The 18,102-nt window shown below is 42.5% G+C and overlaps 1 long non-coding RNA gene across 3 annotated transcripts in view; it reads right to left on the reverse strand.

The window, feature by feature from the left end:
- Positions 1-6,874: 6,874 nt before the first annotated feature.
- The window catches only part of LOC140646190 (uncharacterized), a 34,354-nt gene continuing 23,126 nt past the window's right edge, over positions 6,875-18,102 (reverse strand). Inside the window, exons 2-5 of one of the 3 annotated variants that reach the window (XR_012040357.1) lie at positions 16,006-16,211; positions 12,790-12,840; positions 8,578-8,673; positions 6,875-7,502 (exon numbers count right to left, since the gene is read on the reverse strand). This is a non-coding gene — a long non-coding RNA (uncharacterized lncRNA). The remainder of the gene's footprint in view (positions 7,503-8,577; positions 8,674-12,789; positions 12,841-16,005; positions 16,212-18,102) is intronic. The other 2 variants (XR_012040358.1, XR_012040359.1) reach the window with 2 other exon arrangements.

Raw genomic sequence — 18,102 nt, forward strand, 5'->3', positions numbered from 1 at the left:
TAAACACTGTAAGAGCGGTGACTCCAGGTTCACGTGAGAGAGATAAATTTAGGTCATGAAGTAAATGCCAGAGTCCTAATGAGACGCAGTAGGTTGGTAAGAAGTTACTAACATAGTTGCAGCTTTTTTCACTTGGTCTGATCTTGTCCTTTTAGGACAAGTAGTTAATGTGTGCATGTTTTGGTTGAAGAAAGGGGCAATTTTAAAGTTAGCACAGTTATTTTTTGCCGCATGTGATTTGTTTGCTCACCTTTTGACCTCCTTGCCTTCAAAAGTCGCTGACTTTGCTCACATTTATATTCATGGACATAGCAGAATTAGACTAAACCCAACACTACAGCTTGGATATTTTAGTTTGGCATGCCATTAGCCTGAGGGACATATGCTTCCCTCTGAAGTAGTTTAGACTTTTGCAACTTACTAGTCAATAGCTTAATACCTTCTTTCAAAAAAACCTAATGAACTTGAGTTATTTGTTGTGCTCTCACAGGCCCCAGAGAGCATTTCAGAACATCACAAATGCTCGGGTCTCCTGAACCCACTGCCTGGACCTTGTGGCTCTCCAGAGTTTAAAGGTAGGGTCTCAAATGCTGTTTTTCAAGGCTATGTTTCCTCTCTGGGCTTGGGGAACCACTTCCTATACCTCATAACGAATACACACAAGTGCAGGATGGAAGGAAAGAAAGAAGGTGTCCAACAGTTCTCCTAATTTTCACCTAGATGAAACTTATGAAAACCTTTCTGTGTGTTTTGGAGTTTCTTTGACAACAGAATAACTCTGATTATATACTACTGCAGAATAAGAAAGAAAAAAAAACTCAGGAAAGCTTTCTTAAGGTACTCAAAACTATTGCTTATCTGCAATGTCTTTGTGTTTATCAGAGACATTAACAACCAGGTGTCCGTTCAGAAATACATGCAGCTAACCTTCTCTGACCAGTACATTCAAATTTTCTTTGCTGCATCATTTGCAAGAAATATTTTAATGATCCAGCTGGGTGTCAAAGGATGGGCACAGCATTAGTAATCACCCATGTGTATTTGGTTTAAGTGACTTGTTTGTCATTCCACAGGAGCTTTGTGGCAGAGCTAAAGATGAAATCTGATTCTCAAAGGCAACATTCTCATCCTTAAAAAAAATAATCAGTCTTCTCTTTCTCCAACCCCTTGCTTCATCCCTTACTAGCTTCCAGCTTTTGCAGTGAATAAGAAAGGAATCCTACCATGAACAACCTCCTGTATGGTGCAGGCCTGATTCATTTGCATGGCTTGGTCCATCCTGTGCTCTGCAAGGTGGGGAAAAGAATATAAAGCATCATGTATTTAAAGAATGTATCTTAATGTGTCTGAATCCTCAATTCTTACATTGCCTAATTTCAGAAGACTTGATTTTGCAATCTTATTTATGTTTTTTGAACACTGTTTTTGTGTGTGTATGTTTTCCTAAAATAGCTTTTTGTTTATTAAAAATCACAGTGGTAAGTTGAATGTTAGTCAAGCCAGGCCTGGCTGGAGTCAAAGGGATAGAGGATGTCAGTTAGAGAAATAGTACTGTGGTGTATAACACATTTATTGCAGATGGACACAGAAAAATACTGCCATTCAAAATTAGGGATTATGGTGTTATTTCGACTGTTTGCCTCTTGCCCGACTACTTCTTCCACCAATCCTGACCCTTCCACTACTGTTTATGACTCTCTGCCTTGGTCCACTTCTGACTGCATCCAGTCTCAGTCTCCACCCTGACATTTTTCACATCTCTCCTTCCTGTTTTTGGGCTAGCTGTCTCTTGCAATTCGGCTACGAGGGGATAAAATATGAAATCATGCCATGTGTTCTCACTCAGTATCTCTGTACTGCTTTCCTGGCTTCAGCTGAGAAGGAAAGCTTTTCCACAAACATCTGCCAGCTGATGACTGCTTAAACTGGAACAGAGCTCCTTAGTTCCCATAAAGAGGTACTTTTCCTTCTTTGTCTGGGAACAAACCTACACTTTTTCTAGGAAGGGCGTAAGCTAATGCTGAAGGCCATTGGGTTCTCGAGCTGCTTTTTTCAGAAACTGTTAAGCACTTTGCATCTTAACTTGCATCCTTCCACACTGCATATAAAGCATGTCTCTGCACATACAAAAAGGAGAGATGGTGTCTGGCTTTGAAGTATATTCTCTCATCCACATCTGTCATTCTCCATTCTGACTTGCACTAGGCCAACCAGACCTATAGACTGAAATACCACCTTTTTCTGTAAATGTGAACTTTGACTCCCTGAACTTCCAGTGTGTCTAAGTTCTGCACATCCTGCCTGCAGACCTTGGTCTGTAGATCCAAGACAACAACAACTCCACCTCCTAATTTCTAGCATTTTCTAACCCTGCAGGTCTAATTCTATGTGGCCTGAAAATTTCCTACGTGCCTACAGTTGGATGCTGATACACGCACAGAAGTGCGTGTTGTAAGAGCAATGTGCTATTAGAGCTGTGCCGATACTCAGACTTCTGCAGAGAGACATTGGGCATCCAGGGGCAGCCTGAAAAGCTGGGCTTTGACATAGCCGTCGGTGTTGGTGGCTCCTGCCTTTGCATAGTACTTAGGATGCACTACTTCCCCTGGGAAGGGGAAAGACCAGATCGAAGCTGTTTTTTAGAGTGAGGAAACTGAAACCCCACCCTAGAAGAGTGCCACAGCGTGCCAGACTGCATGTGCCCGAACGCTGAAACAGTCAGGGGAGAGGGCAGGGGGATGCAAGTGTCAAGTCCTGCAACTGTCACGGTTTTCTTCGGACAAGCAGCTAAGGTAGGAGGCAGGCTCATCCCGGGGAGTGGGGAGAGGAGCTCCCCAGCCCTGATGCTTCCCAGGGAGGTCGTCTGACTCCCTCTCCCCAAGCTTGCTTTTTCCTGTTTCCTGGAGTGCTGCGTGGCTCTGCCTCCCTGGAAGGGGGAGGATTTGGGAAGGATGGAGAAGGGGCAGCCCTTCTTACATCTCCTTCCCCAGCCCTTCACGTGAAGGAATAAACTAGTTGTGCCTTGTTCTGTCTGTTAGCTTTTCGGGTTTTATGAATTCAGACTATTTATTCATAGCCATGGCTGTTGATCCTAGTTCTCACTTTTTGTACAATTCCTTTTGCATTTGAAACTCACGAGAGCCCTCCTTATGCAACCTTGTTAGTCCTTTCCTACCTTAAAACCTTCCTTCGCGCTGAGATCGTCTGATGGTTTTGTCAGTTCTGGCAGCTCTTCTGTACTCCTTTTTTCTCCCTAGGAAAGCCTTAGATTTCCTTCCAGATACTAGGCTGATGGCATTCTTTTGGATCAAAGATTTCCCCAGTCTCCTGCAATTTGTGGTACCGATTTACTTATGTCATTCCTGATACATAATGACACAATTAGAGAAAACAGAAGAAATGCGAGAAATATACTTTGTGTTAGTTAATTTCCTGCTCACAGATTGTGTCAGAGAGCTAAATATGTTCCACATGAGAAAAGTCTTTCAAAATAAACATTAAAAACCCCTTTAGTAGTTAATATCTGATTTTAAACAAATATTTAATGTTCCATTATTTCAAATAAAAGAGATTCCCTCTGAATTTATTCTTGTATATATATATATACACTATAGCTACAGACATATATATTTATGTACTATGCAATTTATCCCTGTATCTTTATCCCATATTCTTTTTTACTTTATTCTGCAGTTTCATATAATTCTTCCTCTTCTCTTTTTCTCAGTATTCTGTGAGATATTTTATTGCAATCTGGCCAGTTAATAACATCACTAGATTATACTCATATGCTGGTATACAAAGGTACAGGAGAGAACAAGAAAGGCACTAGAGGTTTTTGGCTACATAGTCAGATTGTATATGATTCTTCTGAAGTCCAGAAAGAGATGGAAGGCAGACTTGTTCTATGTTTTTAGGTAAAAATAAAAAGGGAAAAGAAGAGATTCGGTCTCACAGTCAAGAAAGAGCTAAGGATTTGCCAGTAGCGGAGATCTGAACTATTAAAATGTCTGTTGGGAAAGAAACAGAGGAGGACACAGATGATCCTGCAAGTTCTGGGAATGTGTTAGTGACAACTTTCTATTGTAGAGGCAGAGGAAGTTAATTGCTAAGGGACAGTAATTAAATCTGTTTGAAATTCAATTCAGCCAGAGGTCAGACAGTAATGTGAGTTATAGGAGACTACAAAACAATAGCATTCCAAATAAAGGAAGGAAGCCCTGAACTGATGTGAGGCAAACAGGTTGGAGGATATCTTTGGAAGAAATTCTGAGGAGTATCTAAGGAACGAGAACACATGTTAGAAACAAAAAGCTGATTAAAACCAAGGTGGGTTTGCCAAGAACAGAACACGCCTTACCAGTTCTGTTTCCTCTTTTCCAGGATAACTGGCTTAGTGTTAAAGAGGGAGCAGTAGTTGTGGTATATCTCAGATTTAGTAAGGGTTTTGAGGAGTGCCTTAAGTAAGCTAGGGAAATGTGGTGGAGATGATAGGAATGTAAGGTTGATGCTCAGCTAGTTGGAAAACTACTCCTGGAGTCGTCAACAATGGATTTCTGTGAAAAGGGGAGATATTTCAACGCAATGTTACAAATTTAATTCCTGGAAATGGTTTGACTCTACCTTATCTAATCATTTAGGTTAACAATGTTGGTGATGGACTAGGGAATAGTTTCACGAATTTATACCTCAAATTACAGTAAGAAAGGGTGGAAGCACTTTGAAGACAAACAGCAAAAGTCAAAGTGAGTCTGGTATGTTGGGGTGATGGTACAAAACTGATGAGCATAAATCCAAGAAAGAAAATACTGGAAAAAAAAATAGTGGTATTTGGAAAACTGATTAGGCAATAGCAGCTCTGCAAGGCATATGGAAAACAAAGTCAACCAGAAATTGAGTCAGTCAATAATGCAAAGCAGTTGCAACAAAGACAATTTGTATTGACATGTACTAACAGAATTCCTTTTCATATAACATGAGAGGTATTTATTCTATTCTATACTTATTGGGAAGACCTTATCTGGCATTCAAACTTTATCGAGTTTTGGAATCACATTTTGAGAAAGATGCACATAAATTGGAGAGAATCCAGAACAGAGATCCAGGAAGAAGAGTTTTGGAAAATACCATCTACTGGGAACAAATTTAAACAACTGAGTTTGTTTATATAAGAGAAGACTAAGGGAATATTGATCACATGATAACAGACTTCCAAAAATGTCAATAAGATAGCAAACAGTTGTTTTCCATGTTCACTGGATTAGGACAAGCAGTAATCTCTTCAGTTTTGCATGGGAAAATAAACATTTATGTACTGTGTTAGGGAAACCCAGTTCTAAAGTAGGAAAAACTCTTCAGCTGAAGCAAGTTTTTCTAGTTTAAGCAGAGAAATAAACTATGATGGGGGGGCTACGAAATCTTTATAAGTATGTTAAATATCCATCAGGATGTTGCAGATCTACTAGCCGTACTTCAGGACAAAAGCACAGATTAGATGACTTTGTGAAGTCCCCTGAAGCTACATCCCAGTTTTTTCCTCCAAGGTCCTGTGCAAGGGTTTGTGGAGTCTTTCCCTCTTCCCCCCTGGCAGCAATGTATCCGTGCATCAGTTTAATATGTCAGGTCCTTCTTTAACAGGCTTCTGTCTGTAGTTCCAACAGCTTTATCAGAGTTTTTGTGGACTACAAAAGAGAGTTAACCTTGGACTACAAAAGAGAGTTTGTGGACTACTACTTCAGAATTAACCTTTTCTCCATATGCACTGAAGTAGAGAAAATTTTGATTCTCTGTTACCCCATTAATCCATCGAAGCTTGTTCTGCAGCATGCTGGAAACATTTCTTAAAAAGAAAAGCTTAAGTGAGCAAAAATGACACTCAACCTGCAAGGGAGAGCTGAGTACCTTCCAGCAGCCTGAGTTTTCCTGTCAGTTCTGGCTAGGGACAGATATGTGGTTTAACCTCTTCATGGAAATACCAGGTGTACTTTTGGCACTCTGAGGCTGCGTTTCATTGCTGAATGTTTGAACTCAGTATGGCATAAAATCTGAGAGGTTTTCTTTGGAAGCCTTCAGTGACCTTTACAAATAGCAGTATGCAAAATTAACCTTAGCACTCCTTCTGCATGCTACCTTTCCAAGTCTGTGGACACAAATACACATTTTATGTAAACATATAATTCAATTTAAGTTCCGGTTCACAGATCAAATAACAATATAACTATATAATTAACTGTGTGATTTTGCATTTCCAAAAGAACCTTTATTTAACATTTCCTTTTGCTTTTTTTTTTTTTCTTTCTGTGTAAGCTTCCACCCTATGTTATTTGTTTCAACCAGGGAAACACTGTGATTTCTTTCATTCACTGTTTGTTTTTTGGGTCACTTACTTACTTACACAATGGCTATTTTGGCTGCAGGAATTTGGACGTCAGCAGCTAGTTAACAAACAGGTTAAGTTATTAACATTGACACTTCTATAGATCATGCAGCCTGCGAAAGTTACTCAAGATTTTTCTGTTGACTTTGGGTTCTGGTTGCCCTCCTGTAATTTTGTAACCAGTCTCAAATAAGCACATCTGCATTTTCAGTTACAGGTACTGTAAATCCCCTGATATTACTTGGAAGAAATGAAAAAGAAAAAGCGATTAAAAATGGTTTCAAAAAAATAGATCTGAAATTCATAGTTCAGAACTACAAGGTCACAGCCAGTGTGCAGCTTTCTGATGGTTATATCGCCATAAGACATAGCTTTGCTAATCAGATCATTGCAGGAACTTTTCTTAATAAAGCTAATTGTAAAGCAAACTCCTGTAATAAAACTCATTTTTTTTCCTTTTTTTTATTTATCACTTTTAGTTGATTTATGGGACTTTTACATGTCAAAGTTGAAAATCAGCTGGAAGGAACTCAGGTTATATTCTAGGGATAAACACAATTACAATGTGATAAGGAAGAAGAACTTTTCCTCCCCTTGCCCCCACCCTTCCGCAGAGGGTCAAGTGACAGAGGTTGGCCTGTGGTTATATAGCTGCAGATGGTAAAAACCATAAGCTCCCACCTGCATGTGGAGAGAAATGCTGTGTCTACAACTGGCACATCGGACTGAGGGGCCAAAAGAAGCTGTTCTGGAAAAGCCCTGCAACAGGAAAACAGGAGATGGAGCCTCCAGGGAGAGCGAAACCTCCTCCTGTCTGCATACACTTTCCCTGCGCATCCTTACTGAACATACCATAAACATACCGGCTGCAAGTACATGGCTTGGCATCCAGCCGGGTTGGGTTACAAGGGGCTGAAATGCCTCTAAGGATTAGTCAAAGGCTAGGTGAAATTTGCAGTCATTAGCAGCTGAGTGTGATGCAATGCCTCCCCCTCCAGCAGCAGTGGAAAGAACAGGGTGTGAGAGCACGGAGCAGGTTTTGACTAGGCGATGCAGACGGCAATGGACTGTGCTGGGGAAGATCCCAGAGTTTTCATCAAGTCTTCTTTTCATCAGATCTTCTTTTCTAAAAAAATAGAACTGTGACATAAGACATCATGCAGAAAGATTGTTCACGCAGAAAGATTGTTCAGTAGTAATTTGGCTGAAGACTAACTGTTCAGTGGGAATTTGGCCTGAGACTAATTGTCTCAAACCTGAAACACACTGAGATGAGAAGCTCCTTCTTCCTTTCTGACAGCTTGCCTCTATTCCTAAGTGCACACAGCTGCCCTTTCAGTTCATCCTTAGTCTGCTGATTGCTGTTGACCAAAATGTGCCTGTCATTCAAGCACTGCTCTACCCTGTCCTGGCACAGCTCAGAAGCCTCTTGGGCTGTTTTTTTTCAGAAGCTGCATTACTTTTGAAGGCTCCGAGACAGGGACATACCACTTTGACAGCTTTGGTAGTAGTACCTAATGAAATACGTGTGAGATGGTACTGTTCAAACTGTGCTAGATCTGGCCAGGCAGAGCAAAACCAGCCCTGTCCAAAAGCAAAACAGGATTTAGTGTGGAATGAAACAAAAGTTTAGAAACTTATGCCCAGAGCTGTCATTCTGGAAGAAGGCAATGCCTGGAAGAAAGGAAGACAGGTTGGTAGCAACATGATCAGTATATGGATAACTATAAGTTTTCGCTTAGCCCCCTAGGGTTTTTGTTTCTTAGTACTGTCCTAGCTTCAATGCCACTTCTCTTCAGATTAAAGGCTCTGCGGGTATATGAGCTCAGTGGATAACCTGACCTCAGAAGTGAAAGGGCTTTAAAAGAGCCAGGTCAGGAAAGACATGCAGTGAATAAGGGCTGGGAATTTTGGCTTCCTGAAAACCAGTGGAAACGTCTTCAGCAGAAACTGTGCACATGTTTCCAGCTGAGCCTGAGATTCTCAAGAGCAATTGTGGATTGTTATTGTGGGCTGCAGTTTGCACAAGATCTATATACACTAGTAATTGCACTTGAGCAGTCTCACAGTTGCTCACTATTTCTGCTGCATTAGTATCCCAAGTGGCATCAGGGTTGCCTTCTGAACTTCACAGAATATGAAGCAAGAGAGAAACTGATACGCCTTTATACAGATACACGTATTTCTCGGTCTCTTCAAACCTGTTTAAAACTCTAGTCGTTCTCCAGTTTTCCATCAACATCTCCCTGCAGGTGATGGGAGCCTTTCCAATAACTTTAGTCAGAAGCAGATCAGGTCTGTAAGTAAAAGAAGCCGTGTGAAAGACATGCACGCTTCACTGGAATACATAGCACTTTCCTGTGTGAAGAGGAACTGTGCAATGAGCCTGGCTTTCAAAAGTGAAGGAAAAAAAAAAGCAAATAACATTTTTTTGGGGGGAATTTTCCTAAAGAGCATTTGGTTGTGACATGTGACAACTCTTCCTTTAAACAACTGTTTCTGAGAATGATGAGGAAGCCTTGCAGATGCCTTTTTCAGTAAATCCATTTGCCCAAAACTCTTGCACAAAAGGCTCAGAACAAATAGGACGCATGCTGGAGAACAGCTTGCTGAAGCAGTTCTTGCGTAGGAGGGGTCTAAAGGTTTGTCCCAATAATTAGCATATGCAGTCAGTTACCGGAAAGTAAATCTTGCTCCCAGTCACTGGCATGACACGTGAGCAGATGCCACACTGAACCTGAATGGAGCATACAGTTTTTAGGGATGAATGATACTCGAGGCATACAATGGGGTACAATCCTATTCGCACTCAAAATAAGGGCAAAGCTCCCACTGACTTCAGGCTCTTATCCCTCATGCATACGCACAATGAGAATTGCCCTGTTGGCAGATTATCAGTATGAATGGGATATGTGACAATAAGATTGCAGAAAAGCAAGCCTTCACTTGAATTCTCTTCACTTATGCTCCCACAAATGTGGGTTTGGCAGCTTCCCACTTTTCCTTACCAGCCCTTGAAATACTTAACTGTTAAGTTCCTACTACATGCAGGTTGTAGCTAAACAAGAGAATGAAAGCTTTCTTCCTTAAGGACAGGTGATTGCTGCTCCAGGTAGGCTTTACCTGCCATGACATGGGCTTGGGTACTGCAAACCAGAGCTTTGGTTTTGTTGTGGCTCATTTAAGGTCCTGATAATTCATATTGGAAGGAGCAGATCAGCCCTCAGTACATTTTTTCTCTTTTGTATGTCACTGTCAAATGAAATAAACAGTAAAAACAGAGAGGACTTTTTGGTTTTAACAGGCTCTGCTAAGGTAGAAGAAGCTGGTGTCAGTGCTTAAGCAGTTAGGATCATTTTTGGCTACGTATGTAGTGCAATGAGTAAATATTGGTACAGTCAGCCTCAAATTAAAGCTGTTCTGACTGCAAGTGCTTTAAAAATAAAGAGAGAGAAAGGAAATTACTTAATTAGGCAACTTCATAAAATAAGATGGCAAGTTTTTCTTCACTATGGGAGAGGCCAGTGTAATTGGAGAAGAACAGAGGTTTCTTGATTCAAGCTTTAGTCACTGGAAAATGCCAATTTATTAACACCTAAATTTCTTTTAAAAATGAATTAATTTTGGCCAAAATAGTTTCCAGGAAGAACCTTAGCCTGGGACATGGGAGAGCCAGGCTGAATTCTTTGTCCCAAAGCAAGTGAAGTGTGAGATTGAATCTCTCTCACCACTGCAGTTTTGGCTTTTCTGCAGGAGCTAGGATGTTCTTTAGGCTTTGTGGTGAAAAACTCGGGAAGATTTAATCTTCAACCCACTGTGCTAAGAAAAGAAATATCCAGCTCTTTGGTATCTTTGCCAAAAGGATGTTTTTTGTTTCCTCATAAATTCTTTGGATTTTGGAGTGAGAGTCTGCAGGCCTTTTGAACTAATTCAGATAATTCTCTGGTAGTTGCTCTTGCAGTTCATGTCCAAGTTCAAGGAATTATTGGAATGTGTAGCTTGCCACAGATCTGTTTGGATTTCCTCTCTGTCTGTACTGATAAGGCAACAAGAAAGAGCAATATTTTCACAACTCACTTGGCCTCTTCAGTCTGAGAATTCATTCATAGATTGTAATAGCTGGAACATCGCTGGCACAGACTAGGAGCAGCTTCAGCGTGTCACAGTGTGAAACACTGGTGCTTCTTGCAACATCAAGCCTGGCACTTTTATATGAGTCAGCTGCAGGATGAATGCAATTCACACCAGAATGGCTTAATTATCATGCTGGTCACTGAGCTCCAGAAATGCCATGGGAATGCGATTTCCGTGATGCTTCCGATATTGCATGTTACCCCCTTTTTTTCTTCGGTCTAGCAAGAATTTCCTCCATCGTCTGTAGAGTAACAGGGTGTTGATCTCCATCTGAACCTGAGACAAGCTGCAAAGTCTTATCACTTCTAGGCTGGAACCACTTTTCTTCTTGAATGATAGCACCAGACTCCTACAAGGGAGAGAAGAGACCGGCATCCTCTTTCCCTCCCACTGTTGATAGGAGTACTTTAGTCCGCAATTTCCTTTGAGTGCTGTTAAGTAAAATATGATGGCATATCACACTGTCTGACTTACACTGATTCAGGTCACTGGTGCTGCTAACCTGCCAGGAGAGCTCTCAGAGGGATCCTACTGACATCTGTGCTGGGATCTGGGACTTCTAGCTTGTTGCTCTCAAAAAGGCGAGGTGACAGACTTTGTGTGTGCTACAGAATTATTTAGGCTAGTCAAACACATTAAAACATGCTGTAAGAGCTACGGAAGGGTCTTATTAAATCTTCTCACAGAACCGTCTGATGAAATGAGAGATTTAAATTTAGTGTGGAAAAAGACAGAGCCTTTTTGTGCTTGTGGAAGAACAGTGTTAGCCGTACCAACAGCCAGCTCTTCATCAGCTGTCTGTGTTTAGTAAAGGCATATTGATATCACTGTGACTAGTTCTCTGAAAGCATCAGCTCAGTGATGAGCAGCAGTCTGTCAGATGGGCTATCTGGTATTGTTAGAAAAGGAATGGTGAACAGCACTAAAAAGGTCAAGATTCAATGCAGGGTTAGGTACATCAAATAACGTTAGGTGGTTGCATCAAAGCAGGCGTACCAGCATCTTGGAAAGAGGATATAGTTCTCGTCCTCCCGTCACCAACAAAATATAGCACCAAGGAGGGTGTCACAGATGATTGGTGGTGTGGGGTGGCTTTGCTAGAAGGGTCTTCAGCTTGCAAATGCTGAGAGGATCCTCTGAGTCATGAGCGGTAATGGAGAAAGTGAGCAGGAAAAGATGTGTTCATTCTTTCTCACATAATCAGAGCGAAGGGTGCCTAGCTAAATTATTGAGTGGCAGACTAAGAAAAAGCAGTGGAGTGTTCCTTTTTAATCACAGCGTGCGGTTAGTGTTTAGTGATTAATGTGCAAGTCATTTCCATGGGATGTTGTGGAGGCAAGAAAGATAAGAAGTTTTAAAAGGGTCTAGACAGAGCTATGGAGGGAAAGTTAATTAGTAACTACTGAATATGGGCATGACCTTTTGCTGACAGGATGTCTGAAACGCTATTACTGGAAAATAGGAGAGTATAAGAAATACAGACAAACTCTCATTAGCCTTGTTCAGCTAATATTTTCACAAGTGCCTGCAGCTGGCCATAGTCAGAGACAAGAGATTGTCTCAGGGGCTGTATGGCCCCTAGATTTGGCCTTACAAGTCTGTTCTTCTGCCACAGTGGCTCTAGCAAGTGACAATTTTTAAGTGCTTCTGTTTTGTTATCCCATAAGCTGCTACACAGAATAAATGCAGGTCAATGATTTAATCAGTGACTGCTGGAAAAAATGAGCATTAGCTTCACTAGAAACAGATATAGAATCAGCATGAGATCAGATAATGCCCTAACTGTGCATATCAACATAAAGGAAAGTGAGAAGGCAGCGCAGTGGAGAGAAGGTATGAAAAAGGTTCAAATCTACATGAAATATTAATGCCACGAGTCTGTGCCTAAAAAAGACTCTCGCTCAGTTATTCAGTGGACAACTAAGAGAATGAGGTTAAAACAACGTAACGTGCTGCTTCCTGATTATCATAACATAGCGAAGTCTTATGTTCTGCTGTCTTCTGGGGCTCCTTAGAGACACAGCTGGCTTAGCTTCCTGTTTGGACTTCCTGAAGGATACAAGCAGTAAATGATGCAGCATAATGAAGGGATTATCATCCAGACAGGGCTTTCTCTTCTGCTTTGGCTCTTCCCCAAACACAGCAATAATTTTTAGGAGCCACAAAAGTGAGACAGCATGCTACCTGCATGCTTCAATATCTGGACTGCACAAGTTTGTGCACAGGGCATTTTAATCTTTACCAAATTAAAGGGCTTTTGTCATGGAGTTGGTCATTACCTTATTTTAAAGGACCAGCCACAGCTCTGCATTCTTCACTAGAAGTTAGCCCTGTCACACAAGAAAGAAACAATGAAGTGAGGATATAGATCCTGTTCTGCTTGTGATAAAATGCATTAGGTAACATTAGTCAAATATTTGACATTTTTGTGAGTGTTTCTAAGCTAACAAGCTTTTACAATGTCCTCTGACTCCTGGTTAGGAGCTAAACCAGAGCTGTTGGAAGACAGTAGAGTTCTCCTCATCATAGACTTGGGATGAAACCTGTGAGCCATAAATATAGATATAGAATTTAATTTCTATTCTCCAATGATTTCTCATCACTGAAGGCATCATAACAGGCATATACAGCTAACTGGCTTAAAGGAATGTGCATGACTTGTGAATGGGGAAAGGCAGACTAAAGATAGTCTACCATACTGAGGTATGAATACCTGATAAATACATGAACAGTGCGAATGATACCAGATATACCCCCGATATCTGCTGGGGTAAAATTGTCACCTCCAAGTAATGACAGCTGCTGGCCAGGTCCTTTGCTAAGATCATCACTCTGAACACATACATGGAAGCTGTTAATGGGGTTTTTGTACATCTGCACAGTGGCAACCAAACAAGACATGAGTCAACTCTTCTTTCTAAAATTAGAAGCAGTACCCTAGTGAGCAACAGATGCAAGAGACCCATGGTCTTTCATAGATGTAGGACACGCTGACCCACAGGTGTAACAGAAACCATGTTATGGGAAAGGTTTAATATTAACTGCACCATTTTAAACCCCAAGATGTGCACCAGATAGCCAGAGCTGCAGGGCTGCATGAGTTCACATAGCTCACCTTCTGTCAGCTCAGATTTACTCTGTTGTTTTCCTTTAGTTATAAACACATTACTATGTTTAAATTATCATTGTAGCATAACCTCGCAGCTGTGTTATTAAAATGCACAGAACAATCCCATGATACTGCCAATACAAGTTCAAACTCACAAGCAATTAAAACTTTATATTCTGGTTCTAAGTCCCTATCAAGTTATCCACAGTAAGAGTGAATGTGTGAAATAATAACTACAATTTGGCCAGCTACTTTGCCCTCTATATCAAAAAATGGATAGGGTGTGAAGAGCTGTCTCTGAAGAATAGCCACGAGCAGGTTGAAAGCTTATGGGTAAGAATTAGAGACCGAGGAACCTTGTGGTTGGTGTCTACTACAGGCCACCTGATCAAGGAGAGCCTACTGATGAAGCCTTCTTCCTCCAGCTACAGGAGGCTTCACGCTCGCAGGCTCTTGTCCTACTGGGGGACTTCAACCACCCCGACATCTGCTGTAAAAGTAGCATGGCAAGCTGTAGGCAATCCAGGAGACTCCTGGAGTGCATTGAGGATAACTTCTCAACCCAGGTAATAGACACCCCTACTCAAGGAGATGCAATACTGGACCTAATGGTCACCAATGCAAGTGAGCTCATCAGTGACGTCAAGCTTGGAGGCAGCCTGGGCTGCAGTGATCACGCATTGGTGGAGTTCACAGTCCTGAGGGATGTGGCACAGGCAAGGAATATAGTCAGGACCCTAAATTTTAGGAAAGCAAACGTCCAGCTCTTCAAGGAGTTAGTCAGTAGGACCCGCTGGGAAACTGCCCTCAGAGACAGGGGAGCAGAACAGAGCTGGCAGAACTTTAAGGATGCTTTCCATAAAGCGCAAGAGCTCTCAGTCCCCAGATCTAGGAAATCAGGCAAGGAAGGGAAGAGACCAGCATGGCTGAAGATGACCAGCTGGTCAAACTAAGGAGCAAGAGGGAACTGCACAGGCAGTAGAAGCAGGGACAGGTAACCTGGGAAGAGTACAGGGATGCTGCCCGCTTGTGTAGGGATGGAGTCAGGAAGGGCAAGGCCCAGCTGGAGCTGAACTTGGCAAGGGATGCAAAGAATAACAAGAAGGGCTTCTACAGGTATATCAACCAGAAAAGGAAAGTTAAAGAAAGTGTACCTCCACTGATGAACAAGAATGGTGAATCAACAGACGAGGAGAAGGCTGAGGTACTCAACAACTGTTTTTGCTTCAGTCTTCTCTGGCAACTGCTCTCCTCACCCCTCCCGAGTCAATGGACAACATGTTGGGGACCAGGGGGATAAAGCCCCTCCCACTGTAAGGGAAGATCAGGTTTGTGACCACCTGGGGAACCTGAACATATATAAGTCTATGATGGGACCTGATGAGATGCATCCTAAAGTCCTGAGGGAATTGGCTGACATAGCTGCCAAGCCACTCTCCATGATATTTGAAAAGTCATGGCAGTCAGGTGAAGTCCCTGGTGACTGGAAAAAGGGAAACATTGCACCCATTTTTAGAAAGGGTAGAAAGGAGGACCCTGGGAACTACGGACCTATCAGCCTCACCTCTGTGCCTGGGAAGATCATGGAACAGATCCTCCTAGCAGCTATGCTAGAGCACATGGAGGACAGGGAGGTGATTCGAGACAGCCAGCATGGCTTCACCAAGGGCAAGTCCCGCCTGACCAACCTAGTGGCTTTCTACGAGGGAGTTACCACATCAGTGGACAAGGGAAAAGCAATGGATGTCATCTATCTGGACTTCTGTAAAGGCTTTGACTCGGTCTCCCACAACATCCTTCTCTCTAAATTGGAGAGATACAGATTTGATGGGTGGACTGTTCAGTGGATAAGGAATTGGTTGGATGGTCACATCCAGAGGGTAGTGGTCAGTGACTCAATCTCCAGATGGAGATCGTGACGAGTGGTGTCCCTCAGGGGTCCGTACTGGGACCAGTGCTGTTCAATATTTTCATCAATGACATTGACAGCGAGATCGAGTGCACCCTCAGCAAGTTTGCAGATGACACCAAGCTGAGTGGTGCAGGTGACACGCCAGAAGGACGGGATGCCACCCAGAGAGACCTGGACAAGCTCAAGAAATGGGCCCATGTGAACCTCATGAGGTTCAACAAGGCCAAGTGCAGGGTCCTACACCTGGGTCGGGGCAATCCTTGGTTTCAATACAGGCTGGGGGATGATGTGATTGAGAGCAGCGCTGTGGAGAAGGACTTGGGGGTACTGGTGGATGAAAAGCTGGACATGAACCGGCAATGTGCGCTTGCAGCCCAGAAAGCCAACTGTATCCTGGGCTGCATCAAAAGCAGCGTGGCCAGCAGGTCGAGGGAGGTGATTCTGCCCCTCTGCTCCACTCTGATGAGACCCCACCTGGAGTATGGCATCCGGCTCTGGGGTCCTCAGCACAGGAAAGACATGGAGCTGTTGGAGTGGGTCCAGAGGAAGGCCACAAAGATGATGCGAGGGCTGGAACACCTCTCCTATGAGGACAGGCTGAGAGAGTTGGGGTTGTTCAGCCTGGAGAAGAGAGGGCTGTGGGGACACCTTACAGCAGCCTTCCAGTACTTAAAGGGAGCCTATAGGAAAGACAGGGACAGACATTTTAGCAAGGCCTGTTGTGACAGGACAAGGAGCAATGGTTTTAAACTAAGGGAGGGCAGATCTAGACTGGATTTAAGAAAGACAATTTTTACACTGAGGGTGGTGAGTCACTGGAACAGGTTGCCCAGAGAGGTAGTGGAGGCCCCATCCCTGGAAACATTCAAGGTCAGGCTGGATGGGGCTCTGAGCAACGTGATCTAGTGAAAGATGTCCCTGCTCTTGCAGGGGAGTTGGACTAGATGACCTTTAAAGGTCCCTTCCAATCCAAAGCATTCTATGATTCTATGATTCTACTTGAACTCTTAACTAACCAACCTTTTCAGCCTCTCTCTAGACTTAAAGGAGGCACGTGCTGTGTCACTCCCTTTAGTTCTGGATTTCTAGGCATTTGTATTGTGAATCTGAATAAAAGAAGAGTATCACTTTAGCCCTCAAAGGGAAGTTTATTTTCCACAGAAAACAAGGGATGGGGGTCCTTACCATGTACTGGGGTGTCTCCTTGATATGGGTTCAAAGCATGTCTGGACCTGTTGCTGGACCACAGGCACCTACTCAGCTCTCGGGTGCTGAAACCTCAGGACTAGAGGCAATAAGCTATAGGAGTCTTCACAAAACCAATGTAAAACAATAACAGGAGGCAGAGGGAAGACAAAAGTGGTTGGAAGCTAGGTTTAAAGTAATTTTCACAAATTGTGGTCTTCTCCACAAGAGTCAGCTGACATTGCTCAGGAAACTTTAAATGTTTACGGCTGTAAAGTGCTCTCAGTTGCCACATTGCGCAAAGAGTTTCTGTTTCAACAAACCTTTTTTTTTTTTTTTTTTTTTCTTTCTGTGGCTTATGTGGTCCCATTACTGTGATATCTTTACCTTATAAAATTATATTGTAAAAGTCATGTGCAGAAAGAAATGCTGCCATCCCCACAGGAACACACAGCACAGAATGATGGTAGTGTTTGAGCCACCTCATGGGGTTTCCAGTTCCATTTTCCATTCCAGTTTGGGGGTACTTAAGATCACTTTATCTCTTGAAATTCCAAAAATAACCTGTACAATCTCTCACTTGTGTTGCTTTTTTGACCTACTTGGTTAACCAAACTCAGCATCCTGTGGGTTGTCTCTATCTGGAGGAGAGATTGATGATGGACTCAGATATCTTTGATGCACTCCTGTTTGTTCATGTTTTGCAAATGAAGTCTTATTTCCTGACCGCAGAGTGCTTTGTGTAGGAAACTGTTTTTGCTCACAGCTCCAAATCCTCTTTCAGTGAGTTTTATTAGATAGTTTATTAGATTTATTCTTGAACTATAGATTAAATGTGGTTGTGCATTCCAGATATAATTTAATTACATGCTGCATATCTGCTATATAACTTCTTAACAATTAGCTGAAGTTTGATGGTTGTTGTGCTTGAACACTTTGTGGGAAAGCAGAGCTTTAGACCGACCACTACTACTGATCACTATTTTGACCCAGTGGGCTCACAGAAAACTGCATCAAAACAGGGATGCATCTTTTGCAAGCCTGTGAAACGAGACTGCTCAACAATGCTGTGTTGCAGAACAGCAAGCGCAAAAGCACAGGTTGTCATCTACTAGTACTTGTTGAAAGCAGAAAACTAGAATGCCTGCAGCACTGAAACTGTTGTCAGAGTCAGCAGGAATTGGCTGCAGAACAGAGAAAAGGCAGAACAAATGGTCCGCCTTAACCCAGTAGGATTTGGCATCCTAAGAGCTATAGGCATTTCCTGCAAATGACGGAGAGGGTATGTATTGCAGGAACTGATGCTCCAGAGAGCACTGTTGACCTGACTTACTATCGTCCGGTTTTATAGAGCTGACACCTGGCAGGGAGATATATTAGAGAAGG

This window comes from Ciconia boyciana, chromosome 1, assembly GCF_034638445.1.
Source record: "Ciconia boyciana chromosome 1, ASM3463844v1, whole genome shotgun sequence".
NCBI lineage: Eukaryota > Metazoa > Chordata > Aves > Ciconiiformes > Ciconiidae > Ciconia > Ciconia boyciana.